The sequence below is a fragment of the Bufo gargarizans genome, chromosome 6, assembly GCF_014858855.1.
Source record: "Bufo gargarizans isolate SCDJY-AF-19 chromosome 6, ASM1485885v1, whole genome shotgun sequence".
Classification (NCBI taxonomy): Eukaryota; Metazoa; Chordata; class Amphibia; order Anura; family Bufonidae; genus Bufo; species Bufo gargarizans.
Genome location: NC_058085.1, coordinates 239,666,385 through 239,683,598, shown reverse-complemented (window position 1 = coordinate 239,683,598; position 17,214 = coordinate 239,666,385).

Here is a 17,214-nt window from a genome sequence, read left to right as displayed (position 1 = left end):
GCCATTACAATAGATGTTCTAGAATTGTTATTACATGGGGAATGCACGAAGCTATTAAAACAGGCATGTTAGGAGTGGTGAAAGGTCCTTTTTTAAGTGCCCCTTCACAGAGTGATGCTAATAACTGGACCTCACACATTAAGCATTCGGATAAATCCTGCAATAAATGCTAATTCATAGGTGGTCATCTATGGATACTCAGCTATCCCACGTTCTCCCATTGTCAACTACTTGTTTTACCATCAGTGGTTCAGTGTAAGCAGGCGCAATGCAATGCTGTCTGTGGCTCAGTGCTGAACCACAACTGTCAGGGGAATGGTGAAGCAGGAGTCTGACAGCTCTGTTTCACCAATTGTATTCAACTGTATCTGCATTCTAAAGGACATAAATAGAGTTGAAAGCCACGACAGTGGCCACTGTGGTCTGGATATGAACTACACCTGTTAAGTCCCCCTGCCATATATATTTATCATCTGGAGAAGATTTTGCCAAAAATACAAAAGGGCAAAAAAATATTTAAAAAACTATGCGTGAAGCCAGCCTTATTCTAGTAAATTATAACTTACCGGCGTTCTGTGACCAGAGTAGATGACTTTCATCTACCGTATTTTTCGCCCTATAAGTCGCACCGGCCCATAAGACGCACCTAGTTTTGAGGTGTGCTTTTGGTGGGTTTTGAACTAATTGTGGTCTGTGGATAGCACTGTTATGGGGGATCTGTGGATGGCGCACTGTTATGGGGGATCTGTGGGTGATGCACTGTTATGGGGGATATGTGGATGGCGCACTGTTATGGGGGATCTGTGGGTGACGCACTGTTATGGGGGATCTGTGGGTGACACTTATGGGGGATCTGTGGGTGACACTTATGGGGGATCTGTGGGTGACACTTATGGGGGATCTGTGGGTGACACTTATGGGGGATCTGTGGGTGACACTTATGGGGGATCTGTGGGGTGACACTTATGGGGATCTGTGGGTGGCTCTTATTGGGCTCTCTGGATGGCACTGTGTATGACAGTTATGGGGGGGGGATCTGTGGATGACACATATATAGCATCTTATGCTATGTGTCATCCACAGATCCCCTCCATAAGTGTCCCTGTAGTGAAGGACCCTCAATACACGCTGGGGGCCGGCATCTGGTTTTATAATGACAGTGGGGCCCGTGCAGTGACTGTATTCCACTACATGGGCCCCGCTCACTGTATAATCCGATGTCTAATAGTTAATTGTATTAACTATCCGATGTTAATAGTTGTAATTGTATGTAATCGCATAAGGAGCGCTGTGTATTACGGTACTTACAACTTACAACTACAAGCGCTCGCCAGGCAGAGAGGAGGGAGGAGGCAGGCCGGGAGGACGGGCGCTGGCAGTGTGAGTCATACGTCATGTGCCCACGCCGCCTGCTTCATTCATAAAGTGGGTGGCGCAGGCGTCTGACGTATGACTCACACTGCCAGCGCCCGTCCTCCTGGCCTGCCTCCTCCCTCCTCTCTGCCTACCGAGCGGCGAGCGCTTGTAGTTGTAAGTACCTGGTAATACATAGCGCTCCTTATGCGATTACATACAATTAACTATTAGACATAGGATTATACAGTGAGCGGGGCCCGTGTAGTGGAATACAGTCACTGCACGGGCCCAGCTGTCATTATAAAAGCAGATGCCAGCCCCCAGCCCCTCTCTCACAGCTGATACACCCGCCGCACGGCATCGCGGCGGGTGTATCATTGAAAATGCAGCAAAATCAGCAGCATTTGCCGTATAAGACGCAGTGCTATTTTCCCCCCACTTTTGGGGGGGAAAAAGTGCGTCTTATACGGCGAAAAATACGGTAATTGCACTTAGGTGAGACTCGCTTTCCAGTGGTTTTATTCGGCTCAATTTACTTGAATCATTCAAGCCATGGAATCCTATTACCTCTCTTCCTCCCTTTATTTTGTGTCCTGTGTCTTGCTAGGTGTACCCCCTAAACTTCTGTGTGGTGTCGCATTGGTGTTTGTTGCTATTGCCTTGTCTGTTCTCCAGTACCTGTTCTGTGATGGTGTTTGCTGTTATGTCCTTGTCTGTTCCGTATGATTTTTGTTATCATTGTCTATTCCTTGTTTCGCCTAGCATTGCGCAACTGCATCTGATAGCCTGGCAGTGCTTAACTGATGTATTTTGTCCCATGTCCTGCCTGGCGGTGCCTACTGCTTTTGATCCCTGTCTGTTCTTGTCTGCCTGTAGTTCCTTACTACTTCTGTTCCGTTCCTGTGTACGTCCTGCCTTCGTGAGAGGGTCCCTGGCTTCCCCAGAGGTGGAATCTCTAGTCTGTGTGTAGCTCTGCCTGAGACTGCCAAGCTTCCATTCCAGTCCAGGCATCTGCTTCTGTGCTGGTTCCCGCTTGTCTTGTCTGTTTTATGAGCTTTGTTTGTATGGGTTCCAGTTTGGTTTTCTGTTCAGCTGCTGCTTGCACTAGTGTGGTTCCTTGTAGGTACGGGTCAAGTGTAACAGGACCTTCCTGGAGGTGCGACTAGTGAGTCCTCGGCCCAGTTCATCCCCAGCACCAGGGGCTTTGTGAAGAACGGGGCTCACTGACTCTCCACTCTGGGTTTTGCCTCTAGTCTGCCGGTACACTTGGTTCTGTGGTAGTGCTACTACTTTTGCTTATCTGCTGTAGTCATGTCCTTTTATTACACTTATAATAAAGTTCTCTGTGGGTCCTTGGCCTGTTTTCCTGTGTCCTGTTCGCATGATGTCCTGCCTTGGGCCTCCGGCACGTGACACTCTGACTGCAAAGCAGACTTGATTTTTGATAATTTTACGCTCTTGCACGAAACCTACCTTATGGTTATGTGTTAGTTGTCCTCTTTAAAGAGATACTTCCATCAGAAAATGGTTATTTTTAACTCCATATTCATTGAAAACATTTTTTTAAGAATTTGTTGGCTGTTTTGCTTTTACATTTCAGCAGTACTAAGCCACTGAAATTTAGATACACAAATTTAGCAGTCAGCCCATAACTTCTATATAGATAAATAATGCATTATTAGTTTACTGCTGTTGTGAGAAACAAGTGTTATCTGTAAGTATATTAGTAGATTGGCGTTGGGATAGCAGTATAACAGCTCTATTGTTCTCTTGATAAGCCTAGATAAAGATGCCCACAGAAGAGCATTGCAATTATCAGTGTAATGTGTGCTGCTTTATCCGCTTCCCTGTCTGGCACTGAATATTCTCTGGATGGTCATCATTATCTAATCGGTAGAGGTCCGACACCCAGGACTGATCAGCTGTTTGAAAAGGCACCGTCACGACACTGTCCATTTAATAGCAGTTCTGCTTGGTATTGCAGCTCAACCCCATTCATTACAATAGAGCTGAGCTGTGCCTAGGCCATGTAACCCATGAACGTAATGTCATGTGGCCTAGGAAAAGCTGCAAGAAGGCTGCGGTGCTACTGCGAGCGCCAGTGCCTTCTTAAACCGCTGATTGGTGGGGGTGCTGGGTGTCAGATCTCCACTGATCAGATACTCCAGTCCATCAGTTGGTTAGTCTTGTAAAACCCCTTTAAAGAGGACCCATCACCACAAGATGCAGTGCAATCTGTAGGCATCATGTTATGATGCAGGAGTTGAGCAGATTGAGATATATATCATTTTTTTTATCCCATATGGTGAATGGCGTAACAGAATTTACTGAATTTAATCAAAACAGCCAATTCACAATTTTTTCGTCGCTGCAAATCACAAAAAAAATTAAATAAATAAAATGTCATCAAAACGTCACAAACACACTACAAAATGGTATTGATAAAAACTACAGAGAATTAAAGTAACAGGTCAGTTTTACTGCATAGAGAACACTGTAGAGACAAAACCCGTAAAACTGAGGCAGAACTGCATTCTGTTTCCAATGCACCCCATTTGGAATTTTTTCCCCAGCTTCCCAGCTTTCATAAAACTATATATAATTCTGCTCAGCTCCTCCTGCTCTATAACATGATGACTGCAGCTCAGATACCATGCTCAACATGACAGGTTTTTTAGGCCACCGCTGGAAACAGCTCTCAGTAAGGCCTCTTGCACATGGCTATGTGTCCCCTGTGGCTGTATTGTGGCCCGCATACGGTGGGTCCGCAATACACGGGACACTGGCCATGTGCATTCCGCATCAGGGATCCAGAACGGAAGCACGGAACGGAACCCTACAGAAGCACTACTGCTTTCGGTGGGTGCCGTTCGATGCTTCCGTTCCGCAAAAAGATAGAACTTGTCCTATCTTTTTGCGGGACGGACGGATCGCGGACCTCATTCAAGTGAATGGGTCATGATCCACATGCGGCATCCCCACAGTTGGTGCCTGTGCAATTTTCAGCTCGCGTGCGTGTGCAAGAGGCCTAAAGCAGGGAGGTCTTATCAGTGACTGGCAGTTATCTATGTACACACACTTATACAGCGAATGCTATCAATCACTGATAACACCTCCCCGTGTACTGAAAGCTGTTCACAGGGGTGGTCTTGAAAAGGCAGAGATATTAATGTATTAATATGTATAAATTACAAGTTTTACTGAATCTTTTCCCATAAAAATATATAAATTTGCTCAGCTCCTCCTGCTCTATAACATCTCTGCAGATTGCATTGTATTTTGTGGTGATAGGTCCGCTTGAAATAAAAGTTGATGGTAGTGTCCCATACATGACCTTACTTTTTACTTATACACATTATTAATTAAATAAAAACTGACACAATTAATAAATATTTGAGCAATCATTTTCAACATTTTACACATTACATATAAGAAGAAAGGTAGATTGGTCAGAAAATCTGTCAGATAATCTGTTGGCGTAATACAGTCCTAAATTCTGCATGACACAGGCCAATTGAGTAAGTGATTGTCAGGAGGGAAGCGTTCCCTTCCGGCAAATGCCTGCTAGCTAGCAGAGACCGCTGCATGTAATAATGGTTTGCTGGCAGCAGGTGGTAATTAGACAGCACGATCTGCTGCCAGCAAACAATGATTTTTAAGCATGCTTAAAAATTACAATTGCACGATGAACGGCAGCAGTATTAGGTTACATGCACATGACTGTTGTGTGTTTTGCAGTCCGCAAATTGGGGATCAGCAAAAGACGGATGGCGTCCGTATGCGTTCCATTTGCGGAATGGCATGGACAGCCATTGATATAACTGCCTATTTTTGTCTGCAAAACGGACAAGAATAGGACAGGTTATATTTTTGGGGCGGACCACGGAACGGAGTAACGGATGCGAACTTTTGCGGCCCCATTGAAGTGAATGGGTCCGCATCCAAGCCGCAAAAAACTGCAGCTCTGTTGCGGACCAAAACAACGGCCGTGTGCATGAGGCCTCACACTGCAAGCGCTCATGTAAATGCTTGTTAGCGATCATCTGCCGAAAAATCGGCAGGTGTAATACAGCCTTAAGAGTTATTTCCTCTTGTCCATCCTTGAGGGGGTTATCTCAAATCAATCCAATAAAAAAATACAACCAGCATGGTGATCAGCTGCAAATCCAGCTTTTCTCACCCCCATTGACCAGCAGGTATTGCAATGAGAAACCAAGGCAGGCTACAGGGCAAATTTTGCAATACACAGCTACCATTCAAATGAATGGACATCCATGTAATGCACAAAACCAATAGATCTGCCAGCCCGGAGGCCACTGTTACATGGTAGCTCTCCGTTTAGCAGCATAGACTATGACATCCATATGTCATTTAATTGCCCAAAATTGGTTAACGAACACAACTTTGAGGAAGAAAACATTCCCATATTATATTTTTAGGAATGTCTCTCTTCTCCTCTGAGCTGTGTTGGTGATCCAATTTTTGGCAATTAAAGGGGTTGTACACCTGACACCCAGGATTCTCGCCAAGCAGTTGTTTACGAAGGCATCAGCACACACAGTATACTTTAAGGATGGTCAGGAGGATGGAAATCCTAATGTCAGGGGCAAACATCCTGTCAGATTATAGGGGTTTTTAGCACCATGAAGTTAATGCCCTAATGCCATTTGTCAGTAGGGATGCAGATCATGATACAATTATACAGAATATGAAAAGGGGTTTCCGAAGGGAACATTTTTTCTAACAAAAGCAATTGTAATACAAACCGGATTCCAAAAAAGTTGGGACACTAAACAAATTGTGAATAAAAACTGAATGCAATGATGTGGAGATGGCAAATGTCAATATTTTATTTGTAATAGAACGTAGATGACAGATCAAACGTTTAATCCGAGTAAATGTATCATTTTAAAGGAAAAATACGTTGATTCAAATTTTCACGGTGTCAGCAAATCCCCAAAAAGTTGGTACAAGTAGCAATAAGAGGCTGGAAAAAGTAAATTTGAGCATAAGGAAGAGCTGGAAGACCAATTAACACTAATTAGGTCAATTGGCAACATGATTGGGTATAAAAAGAGCTTCTCAGAGTGGCAGTGTCTCTCAGAAGCCAAGATGGGTAGAGGATCACCAATTCCCACAATGTTGCGCAGAAAGATAGTGGAGCAATATCAGAAAGGTGTTACCCAGCGAAAAATTGCAAAGACTTTGCATCTATCATCATCAACTGGGCATAACATCATCCAAAGATTCAGAGAATCTGGAACAATCTCTGTGTGTAAGGGTCAAGGCCGTAAAACCATACTGGATGCCCGTGATCTCCGGGCCCTTAAACCACACTGCACCACAAACAGGAATGCTACTGTAAAGGAAATCACAGAATGGGCTCAGGAATACTTCCAGAAACCATTGTCAGTGAACACAATCCACCGTGCCATCCGCCGTTGCCAGCTGAAACTCTACAGTGCAAAGAAAAAGCCATTTCTAAGCAAGATCCACAAGCTCAGGCGTTTTCACTGGGCCAGGGATCATTTAAAATGGAGTTGGATTGCTACCCATTACCCCTGAGGAAGTCAGTGTAACTGGCGAAACATGTCGGGGGGCAGTGTTAGGTTTTAATTAGCGGTCACTCTACCACTGTTTACTAGTATTTCAACATTAGTCCGGATGGACTATAGGTTTAACATCGTTAGTAGTGGCATTTATAGGAGATAGTGTTGTTCAGTCCACGTCGGCACCATCTGTCAGCAAATAGTTAGCATCTCTAGTCGCCTGGTGGTTTGTACACCACAACACATGCAGCAGGCTTATTAGCAAGGTTACTAGATTCAGACATAGTTAACATTTGCTGACGTGGTAAGGCAAACAATTGCCCGTTCTTTTTCAGAGGTTAGGGATCGTGCAAGTTTATTTTCCTTCCCTCCCCCCCCCCCCTTCCCCTCCCAATCTCCTCCAGTACTACAAGCCAGTAGGATTAACAGTGGCGGGGTGACTGTGTTTTTAATATCCTAGTCACTTTTCTGTTCCAATGGTCTGTACAACCAATAAAATTGCGTTCTATGCACACTATCCAGTTTTTAATGTATACCGAATAAAAGTGATATATTAATTTGACTTGGGCCAAGATAGTTTTTTTTGCCCACGTAGGCATATGTAAATAAAGTTAAGTATTAACCTTGCTCTAGTCTGGTCCTTTAGTTATAGATTAAAATGGAGTGTGGCAAAATGGAAGACTGTTCTGTGGTCAGACGAGTCACGATTCAAAGTTCTTTTTGGAAATCTGGGACGCCATGTCATCCGGACCAAAGAGGACAAGGACAACCCAAGTTGTTATCAACGCTCAGTTCAGAAGCCTGCATCTCTGATGGTATGGGGTTGCATGAGTGCGTGTGGCATGGGCAGCTTGCATGTCTGGAAAGGCACCATCAATGCAGAAAAATATATTCAGGTTCTAGAACAACATATGCTCCCATCCAGACGTCATCTCTTTCACAGAAGACCCTGCATTTTTCAACAAGATAATGCCAGACCACATTCTGCATCAATCACAACATCATGGCTGCGTAGGAGAAGGATCCGGGTACTGAAATGGCCAGTCTGCAGTCCAGATCTTTCACCTATAGAGAACATTTGGCGCATCATAAAGAGGAAGGTGCAACAAAGAAGGCCCAAGACGATTGAACAGTTAGAGGCCTGTATTAGACAAGAATGGGAGAGCATTCCTATTTCTAAACTTGAGAAACTTGTCTCCTCGGTCCCCAGACGTCTGTTGAGTGTTGTAAGAAGAAGGGGAGATGCCACACAGTGGTGAAAATGGCCTTGTCCCAACTTGACACCATGAAATTCTGATTCAACATCTTTTTCATTGCATTCAGTTTTTATTCACGATTTGTATAGTGTCCCAACTTTTTTGGAATCCGGTTTGTAGAATGCAAACATTAAACCAGTTTGTAATAATGTTATATTCTAGACATCTCCATGACTATGATCCAGAAATGTAGCTTAAATTTTCAATTTTAGCTCAGTAACCAGAGGGAGAGAAGATGCCTCCATACATCCAGTTCTCTGATCGGCCTTGCAGGATTCAGAGTTCTTATTAGACTACAGAGGCTCTTGGACCCTGTAAGCTCTGTAATTCAAGATGACAAATTGGCTCCATCAGTTTGAAATACAATGAGGCTCTATTAATTTTCCTTTTGCATTATAGTCATTGTTGACCTCAAGTTGCTATAATTCTGGCTGTGGGAGATCAATTGTAACTCCTTCCAACACTGAAATTTGAGAAATTGAAGTGACACTTGAATCTGAGTGAACTCTCTGATGTCTAACAAGATCTGACTTCTGGATAAAACATTTTCCACAATCCATACATGTAAATGGCTTCTCTCCTGTGTGAATTCTCTGATGTACCATCAGCTGACTTTTACTTGTAAAACATTTCCCACAATCAGAACATGCAAATGGCTTTCCGCCTCTGTGAATTCTCTGGTGTCTGAGAAGGTTTGACTTCTTGGAAAAACATTTCCTGCAGTCCAAACACAAAAATGGATTCTCCCCTCTGTGAATTCTCTGATGTTGGGCAAGATTTGATCTCTGGGTAAAACATTTTCCACAATCTGAACATGAAAATGGTTTCTCTCCCGTGTGAATTCTCTGATGCTCTACAAGAATGGATTTCTTAGCAAAACACTTCCCACATTCAAAACACTGAAAGGTTTTATATCCTCTATGATCAACACTTTGCTCAGAAATAGTTGATGTGTCAGGGGGTTCTTCATGATCCCAGAGCTCAGGTAGTACATCTAAAGTATAATGTCCATGAGATATATTTTGAGTAATGGAAAGTACACTTGGTGAATCTTGTGTGATATTTTTATCTTATACTTTAGAAATTGGAGATAAAAAGAGATGAGACTCCAAACTCTTGTAGTGAACATCTGCATAAAAAAAGCTAATTTTATTAAACATTGTTGCGGCAGGCCAAGGGTCAGCCACGTGATAATCGTTGCCTCGTGTTCAGGTGAATGACGTAGACGGAGGAAAATGACAGAAGTCTGAGTATAGTTCAAAACCTTGTCAGGACCCTAAAGTGAAAGTGTCCTGCACCCTTTATTTATACACAGTTCACAGGGTGTAACCCCACAAAGTAACACATGATTGGTTTACAGACATTTCAATAATGGCTTTTGAATCCATCTATTGATTGGTTAGTTATTTTTCAAGTTTCACTTTTACAAAAATGTGTTAACTAGTAGTAAGGCTGAAGCTCAGCCTGCGTTTGTGGGAGGGGCGGAGGAGGCCTATTTAGTGCCACCTCACGCTCCCATCATGGACGCCGCGCTCTCACGTGACGTCTCTGCGCATCGAGGTTACAGTGCCGACGCTGCCACTCACCTACGCTGCTGCCCCTTCCAGCCTTCGCTCGAAGTATTCCTTCCTCTGGAACCGCGCTCCCCCGGTAAGCCAAGCGGCGCCTCGAGCTGCTCCCTGTCCTGGGAGCCTCGGCGCCGCGCTCCCACATACCCGCATGTCGCTTCCTGGCCCCACCTCCCGCTGATCGCCAGGCAGCATTGAAGCCGAGTCCCCAGCGCTCCCACTTACTTTGCATGTTCGCAACCTGGCCCCACCTCCCGCACCGGCTGGTCTCCCCCCCCCCCCCCCCCCATTAACCCCTTCACCTGGCATCCCATGAAATAGCATCCTGGCTTCACCAGGGTGCTTAAAAGACATACATTGGTTGCTCAGCTTGCAAACCCGACAGCTGAGGCCTCAGCAAAAACAGTACATACCTGGGCAATGAGCTGGCTGAGGCTCCAGCAACAACCAAAACAAGGTTTCCAAACAGTGGAAGCCCATGCACGCCGCCCACAGCCATGCATCAGATACTTCACCAAAGTCCCACACATGCCGGAGCCAGGCCCCAATCAATCAAAAAAAAAACAAAAAAAAAAAAAAAACTCATTTTTCAGGTACACACATACGTGGTATATTTCATTCCACGCCATTATCTGCCACAGCAGAGTCATGTCAATGTTTTTCTTCCTTAAGTTTCGTCCACGCTATTGTCTGCCACGCAGCAGTTTCAGGTCAATTTCCTCAGGTTCGCTCACGCTATGGTCTGCCACGCAGCAGATTCATGTCAATTTTTCCTTCCTTAAGTTTCGTCCACGCTATGGTCTGCCACTCAGCAGATTCATGTCTTTTTTCCTCAGGTTCACTCACGCTATTGTCTGCCACGTAGAAGATTCATGTCAATTTTCTCAGGTTCGCTCACGCTATTGTCTGCCACGCAGCAGATTCAGGTCAATTTCCTCAGGTTCGCTCACGCTATGGTCTGCCACGCAGCAGATTCATGTCTTTTTTCCTCAGGTTCACTCACGCTATTGTCTGCCACGTAGCAGATTCATGTCAATTTTCTCAGGTTCGCTCACGCTATTGTCTGCCACGCAGCAGATTCATGTCAATTTCCTCAGGTTCGCTCACGCTATGGTCTGCCACGCAGCAGATTCATGTCTTTTTTCCTCAGGTTCACTCACGCTATTGTCTGCCACGTAGCAGATTCATGTCAATTTTCTCAGGTTCGCTCACGCTATTGTCTGCCACGCAGCAGATTCATGTCAATTTTTCCTTCCTTAAAGTTTCATCCACGCTATGGTCTGCCACGCAGCAGACTCATGTCAAATTCCTCAGGTTCGCTCACGCTATCGTCTGCCACGCAGCAGATTCATGTCAATTTTCCTCAGGTTTGCTCACGCTATTGTCTGCCACGCAGCAGATTCATGTCAATTTTTCCTTCCTTAAGTTTCATCCACGCTATTGTCTGCCACGCAGCAGATTCATGTCAATTTCCTCAGGTTCGCTCACGCTATTGTCTGCCACGCAGCAGATTCATGTCAATTTTCTCAGGTTCGCTCACGCTATTGTCTGCCACGTAGCAGATTCATGTCAATTTTCTCAGGTTCGCTCATGCTATTGTCTACCACGCAGCAGATTCATGTCAATTTTTCCTTCCTTAAGTTTCATCCACGCTATGGTCTGCCACGCAGCAGACTCATGTCAAATTCCTCAGGTTCGCTCACGCTATTGTCTGCCACGCAGCAGATTCATGTCAATTTTCCTCAGGTTTGCTCACGCTATTGTCTGCCACGCAGCAGATTCATGTCAATTTCCTCAGGATCGCTCACGCTATTGTCTGCCACGCAGCAGATTCATGTCAATTTCCTCAGGTTCGCTCACGCTATTGTCTGCCACGCAGCAGATTCATGTCAATTTTTCCTTCCTTAAGTTTCATCCACGCTATCGTCTGCCACGCAGCAGATTCATGTCAATTTTCCTTAGGTTCATCTACGCTATTGTCTGCCACGCAGCAGATTCATGTCAATTTTTCCTTCCTTAAGTTTCATCCACGCTATGGTCTGCCACGCAGCAGACTCATGTCAAATTCCTCAGGTTCGCTCACGCTATTGTCTGCCACGCAGCAGATTCATGTCAATTTTCCTTAGGTTCATCTACGCTATTGTCTGCCACGCAGCAGATTCATGTCAATTTCCTCAGGTTCGCTCACGCTATTGTCTGCCACGCAGCAGATTCATGTCAATTTTCCTTAGGTTCATCTACGCTATTGTCTGCCACGCAGCAGATTCATGTCAATTTCCTCAGGTTCATCTACGCTATTGTCTGCCACGCAGCAGATTCATGTCAATTTTTCCTTAGGTTCATCTACGCTATTGTCTGCCACGCAGCAGATTCAGGTCAATTTTCCTTAGGTTCATCTACGCATTGTCTGCCACGCAGCGGATTCATGTCAATTTTGTCTGTTCCTTAGATTCATCCACGCTATTGTCTGCCACGCAGCGGATTCATGTCAATTTTGTCTGTTCCTTAGGTTCATCCACGCTATTGTCTGCCACGCAGCAGATTTAGGTCAAATTTTCCTTGGGTTCAGCCACGCTGTTGTCTGCCACGCGGCAGATTCATGTCAATGTTCCTTAGGTTCCTTCATACAATTGTCTGTCCACGCTATTGTCTGCCACGCAGCAGACTCATGTCAATTTCGTCTTTTCCTTAAGATTCATTCATGCTTGTCTGCCACGCAGCAGATTTACGTCAATTTAAATGTTTCTTTCACGTAATCATCTGCCACGCAGCAGTTGCCCTTTCCGTCTCGTTTTCTTTCCCTAAAACATATCAGGCTTCAGTTGTGGTCTGCCACGCAGCAGTCCACGTGAGTTTTCCGGACATGCATCAGGTTCATCCACCGCCCTGACACGCATCAGGGACAGGTTCCCACGTCTCATGCGCTACTCACTCGCCCCGTCCTAATCCAGGTGCCTCGCTGCGCCTCACGAGCTTCGCCTCTAGCCACGCAGCTAGCCCACGGGTTCCGGCCGCCTGCAAGGCGTCAGGTCATTCAGGGGCACCTCACAGGTGTCAGGCACGGTCAAGCTTGACTCAGCTTTCGCTCCCTGATTCACGTCAGGTCCTACCTTCTTCTGCTCTCAAACCTCACCCCATGTTTCTAGGGTCACCCCGGAGGTCTGTTCGGTTCGAAGTTCGCTAGGCGAATTCCTCAAGGTACCAATCCCAGGTCACCTTTTTTCATCCAGGTCGTTTTCGTTTACGATTGCATCAGCCAAGTCCAGGTAAGTTTGATTTCACTACTTCATTCCTTAGGATCAGGCTAGCATCCGCAGGTCTTTTTCCTTCAGGTAGTCTAGGCCAGCTCATCAGGTAGGTTGGGCCTCTTAACCTCTTCCTGGTAACGGATTCGGTCACTCTTCGGTGTCATTCAGAGGGTTTCACCGATTCACTCGCTGGTGTCAGGTGGCTCTGTCACCCTTACCTTCCATTTTTCCTGTTCACAGCACGATGTCTCACGCATCGGATATCGCCGAGACTCGCTCCATTCCGGAATCGCCCAGCTCAGCCCACGGAAGCACTCTTTCATGCAGGCAATGGACCATCCCGAAACTCATGGCCGAATTAACCAGGAGAGACATCCGCTATCCTGCCTCAGCCCGCAAAGCTGAGTTGTACAGGCTACTGACGGCAGGGCCTATCTCAGCGGCTGAAGAGCAGGTGTCTCTGTCCACGGTCCAGACAGCGCTGGCCCAGCTTCATTCCGCTATCAACACTCTCACCAGTTCGGTGTCCGACATGCAGACCAGGTTGCTAGTGGTGGAAACCAGGCCATCAAGTTCAAGCACTCCCACCTCTCCGACTCCAGGCCCGTCCGCCATTCATGCCCCAACCCCAAGCCAGGCCCCCAGCTCCTTCACCATTTCCCCATCACATTTCGTTCCCGATAATATCCGAAAGGACACTTTGGCAGGTGATGCCAGACGCCGATCCATCGGGGGTTCCTCCACCCGCCATCGAGACACCGATGATGGATTGAGCAAGCATGTCAGAACTGCCAAGTCACTCATCCATAACTCCCTATCCCTCAATACAGCCAGGAACTACAAGACCGGGTGGGAAACCTTCTCACAATTCTCCCTCAGACACCCACAAGGACATCTGGATCAAACAACTCATCTCATGGCATTCCTGGCTTATTGTCACACAGACCTTCACCTATCTTTCAGCACCATCAAATTGTACCTGGCAGAGGTACAATATTTCCTCACTTTAGATTTCCCAGGCAGCCAGTCCATATTTTCTTCCCAGGCCATCAAATCCACCCTTAGAGGGTTCCAAAAGAGCAGCAACAAGCCGGAGTCCCGCAGGAAACCAGTCACCGGGACAATGTTCAGGGCTTTTTCCACCTCCCTAGACAACGATCCTTTCGGGCCATACAAAAGCATAGTGATCAAAGCTGCCATGTATCTCAGTTTCTACGGGTTCTTACAGCCCGGGGAATTCACCAGCTCTCCGGGACACGCAAGCCTCACTTCAGACCAGCTGGTCTGGCAGCAGACCCATTGCACCCTTTCTCTCCCTTCCACCAAAACTTCCCAAGTAGGACCTCCAGTCAAAATTGTCTACTTCCAGACCTTCAATGAATGGTGCCCGGTGGCCGTGTTCAACAAGCTTCTCGCTATCTCAACAGTTTCCGCGCCAGGCAGCCCTCTCTTTCCCTTCAACTCCAAAGGTCTGTCAACTTCACAGTTCATCCATCACATCAGAACTTTAGCTTCCGGGCTGGGGTTCGATGCCAAGGCCATCTCAGGGCATTCGTTCCGCATAGGCGCGGCTTCCGCAGCATCAAGTCACGGGGTCCCAGCACACGTCATCCAGGAAATGGGCAGATGGCAATCCTCCTGCTTCACGCATTACGTCCCTAATCCACGAGCCGAGATCGCCAAGGCTTTCACCAACTTAGCCCTATGAGTTCTACCCTCACATTTCCTACCCGTTGACTTTTGCCCCTCATTTAGCTCGCACCCGGCCATGGCTTCCCGCACACCCCAGCCATCTGTAGCAGACAGCCTGTCATCCCTTCCCCCCCCCCCTGTCCTCAGCCACGGTCTCTCACCGTAGCCAGGACCACAAATGTATTTAGAATTTTTAGCAAAAGAGGCAAAATTACAAGGAGTAGTACAAATGTTATCTTATCTTTAGGCCTCATGCATACGACAGTATTTTTTCTCGGTCCGCAAAAGGGGGTTCCGTTGTTCTGTGTCCGTTTTTTCCTTCCGTTGTGTTTCCATGTGTCCGTGTTTCCGTTTTTTTTGCGGACCGTCTTTAAAGAAGGATTGGTAAAAAAATTGAAATTTTGATAACTCCACGCAGGATACTGGTATAAATGAATTGCACCTGAGTTTTGTTTGGTGGCCATTTTCTGTAGTCTGCACAGAGTACAGAGGTGATTTTGGTTGCTTTTCCTTGCAATTTCACCATGGATGATGCATCTGAGGATGAGGTCTTAAGGCTTGGCTTGCTTCTCGGCGATGGGGACCGCGCACTCCTGCGGTGCTTGAGGAACCTAGTAGAAGGCGTAGATTTTGGGTCCATCCGATTGTTTCCCAACGTTACCGGAAAGGACACTTCCATACCCTATACCAAGATCTGCGGCTGCATCCTGAGAAGTTTTTCTCCTTCTGCAGGATGTCAGTCAATACATTTGATCGCTTGCTGTCGTCTCTACGCACTGTCCTTACCTTCATGGACACCAATATGAGGCGCAGCATTACTCCTGAGGAAAGGATCATCGTCACGTTGAGGTAAGCAATATTTAATTGATCAAGCTTCACCAGTAATGTGCCGTGCCTCTGTCAGGAGGAACATGTGTTTTAAAATGGCTGCTGTTAGACATGTGCTTCTGTTTGGTGAAGTAACCTTTCTTTTCCCATAATGTTTTGTGTAATTTTATTGTAAATTTTTGGTTGTGCCTACCGTTAATCCCTGTCACATAACACCCAAATATTGAAGGTTGTCTAAGCGTATGTGCAATTTTTGAACTTTGGTTCCCCAAACGTCCTCAAGACACTACAATACTCTGCAGCACTCGCAAGAATAATTTGAGAAAAAATGTTTTGGATAGTCAGTCAGGCAGCCAGGTTACAGCAGCCTGTATCCTGGCCGTGTGAGTGACTAAATCTCCTGTAATAAATAAAACTTTATTGGGTACTGCATCAGATTATATTGTAGTGTCTTTAAGCTTTTGGACCCTCAGTCAGGATCCCTAGCTGCGTGCACCACCCTGCTTGAAGCCTATATGCCAGTCTGTACCCTATTTTGTGTGTTTGAGTTTGTTGCAAAACCCTGGGATTTGCATCTTTCGTCCTCATCATGCGTAATGTTCATATAATAAGTGTTAATTTGCCAATAACGTGCTACATTACAAAGGGTCTAAAGACAGTAGTTGAAACTTAGTTCTGGTCGTACTGCCCACACCCCAATAGCTGATAGTGTTTAGCTCGTAGCCCCTAGTGTTTGCCTTTTTTTGGGGGTTTTGGCCACAATGGATTTCGGGTCTTTTATATCTTATCTGGGGTCCAACATTATATGTCATTGATGTATCTGATGTTCCCTTTGTTTTTCCGCTGTTTGATTTTTTTTCATTACATTTTTCCACAGATTCCTTGCGACGATATCTCGGATTGTCCGACACACTTGCCAGGTCATCTGGCAGCAACTCTGAGAGACGGTGATGCCGCACCCCAAGGTGGACGATTGGCTTCGGATCGCTGAGGGCTTCCAAATTTCTGCGCAGTTTCCAAACTGCATCGGGGCAATGGATGGCAAGCACATCCGTGTGAAAAAGCCTCCTCACTCAGGGTCCCGATTCTTCAATTATAAGCAATATTTTTCGGTAGTGCTGATGGCTGTTGCTGACAGTAACTACCGGTTTATAATGGTTGATATCGGGGCCTATGGAAGCACTGCTGATGCACGAATCTTTAGTTCTTCTAGAATGGGTGAGCGGCTTCGTGCCCACCAGCTTGCCCTGCCCGAGTCCAGAAGACTGCCCGGATCTGCTGGTCCGCCGGCTCCATTTGTCATTGTGGCGGATGAAGGGTTTGCCTTAACTCACCATGTTCTGCGGCCCTTTCCAAAGCATGGTTTGGATTTCAGGAGGCGTATTTTCAACTACCGGTTGACTCGTGTCCGTCGGTTTGTGGAGTGCGCTTTCGGAAGACTCTCTAGCAAGTGGAGGGTGTTTTTGTCATCCATACAGATGGATCCGGAGAATGCTACCCTGGTGATTCAAGCTTGTGTTGTTCTATACAACTTCACCAGGATTCAAGAGGCTTCCTCTTCTGTTGACATGGAAGATTTGCCCGCGTCAGCAGGTTTGGGCTTGGATCGGACCCTGCATAGACGACCTGGGACTGCAGGCCTTGCAGTTCGAGAACTCTATGCAGACTACTTTCTAAGCCCAGAGGGGTCCTTGCCATGGCAGAGGGACGCAATTTG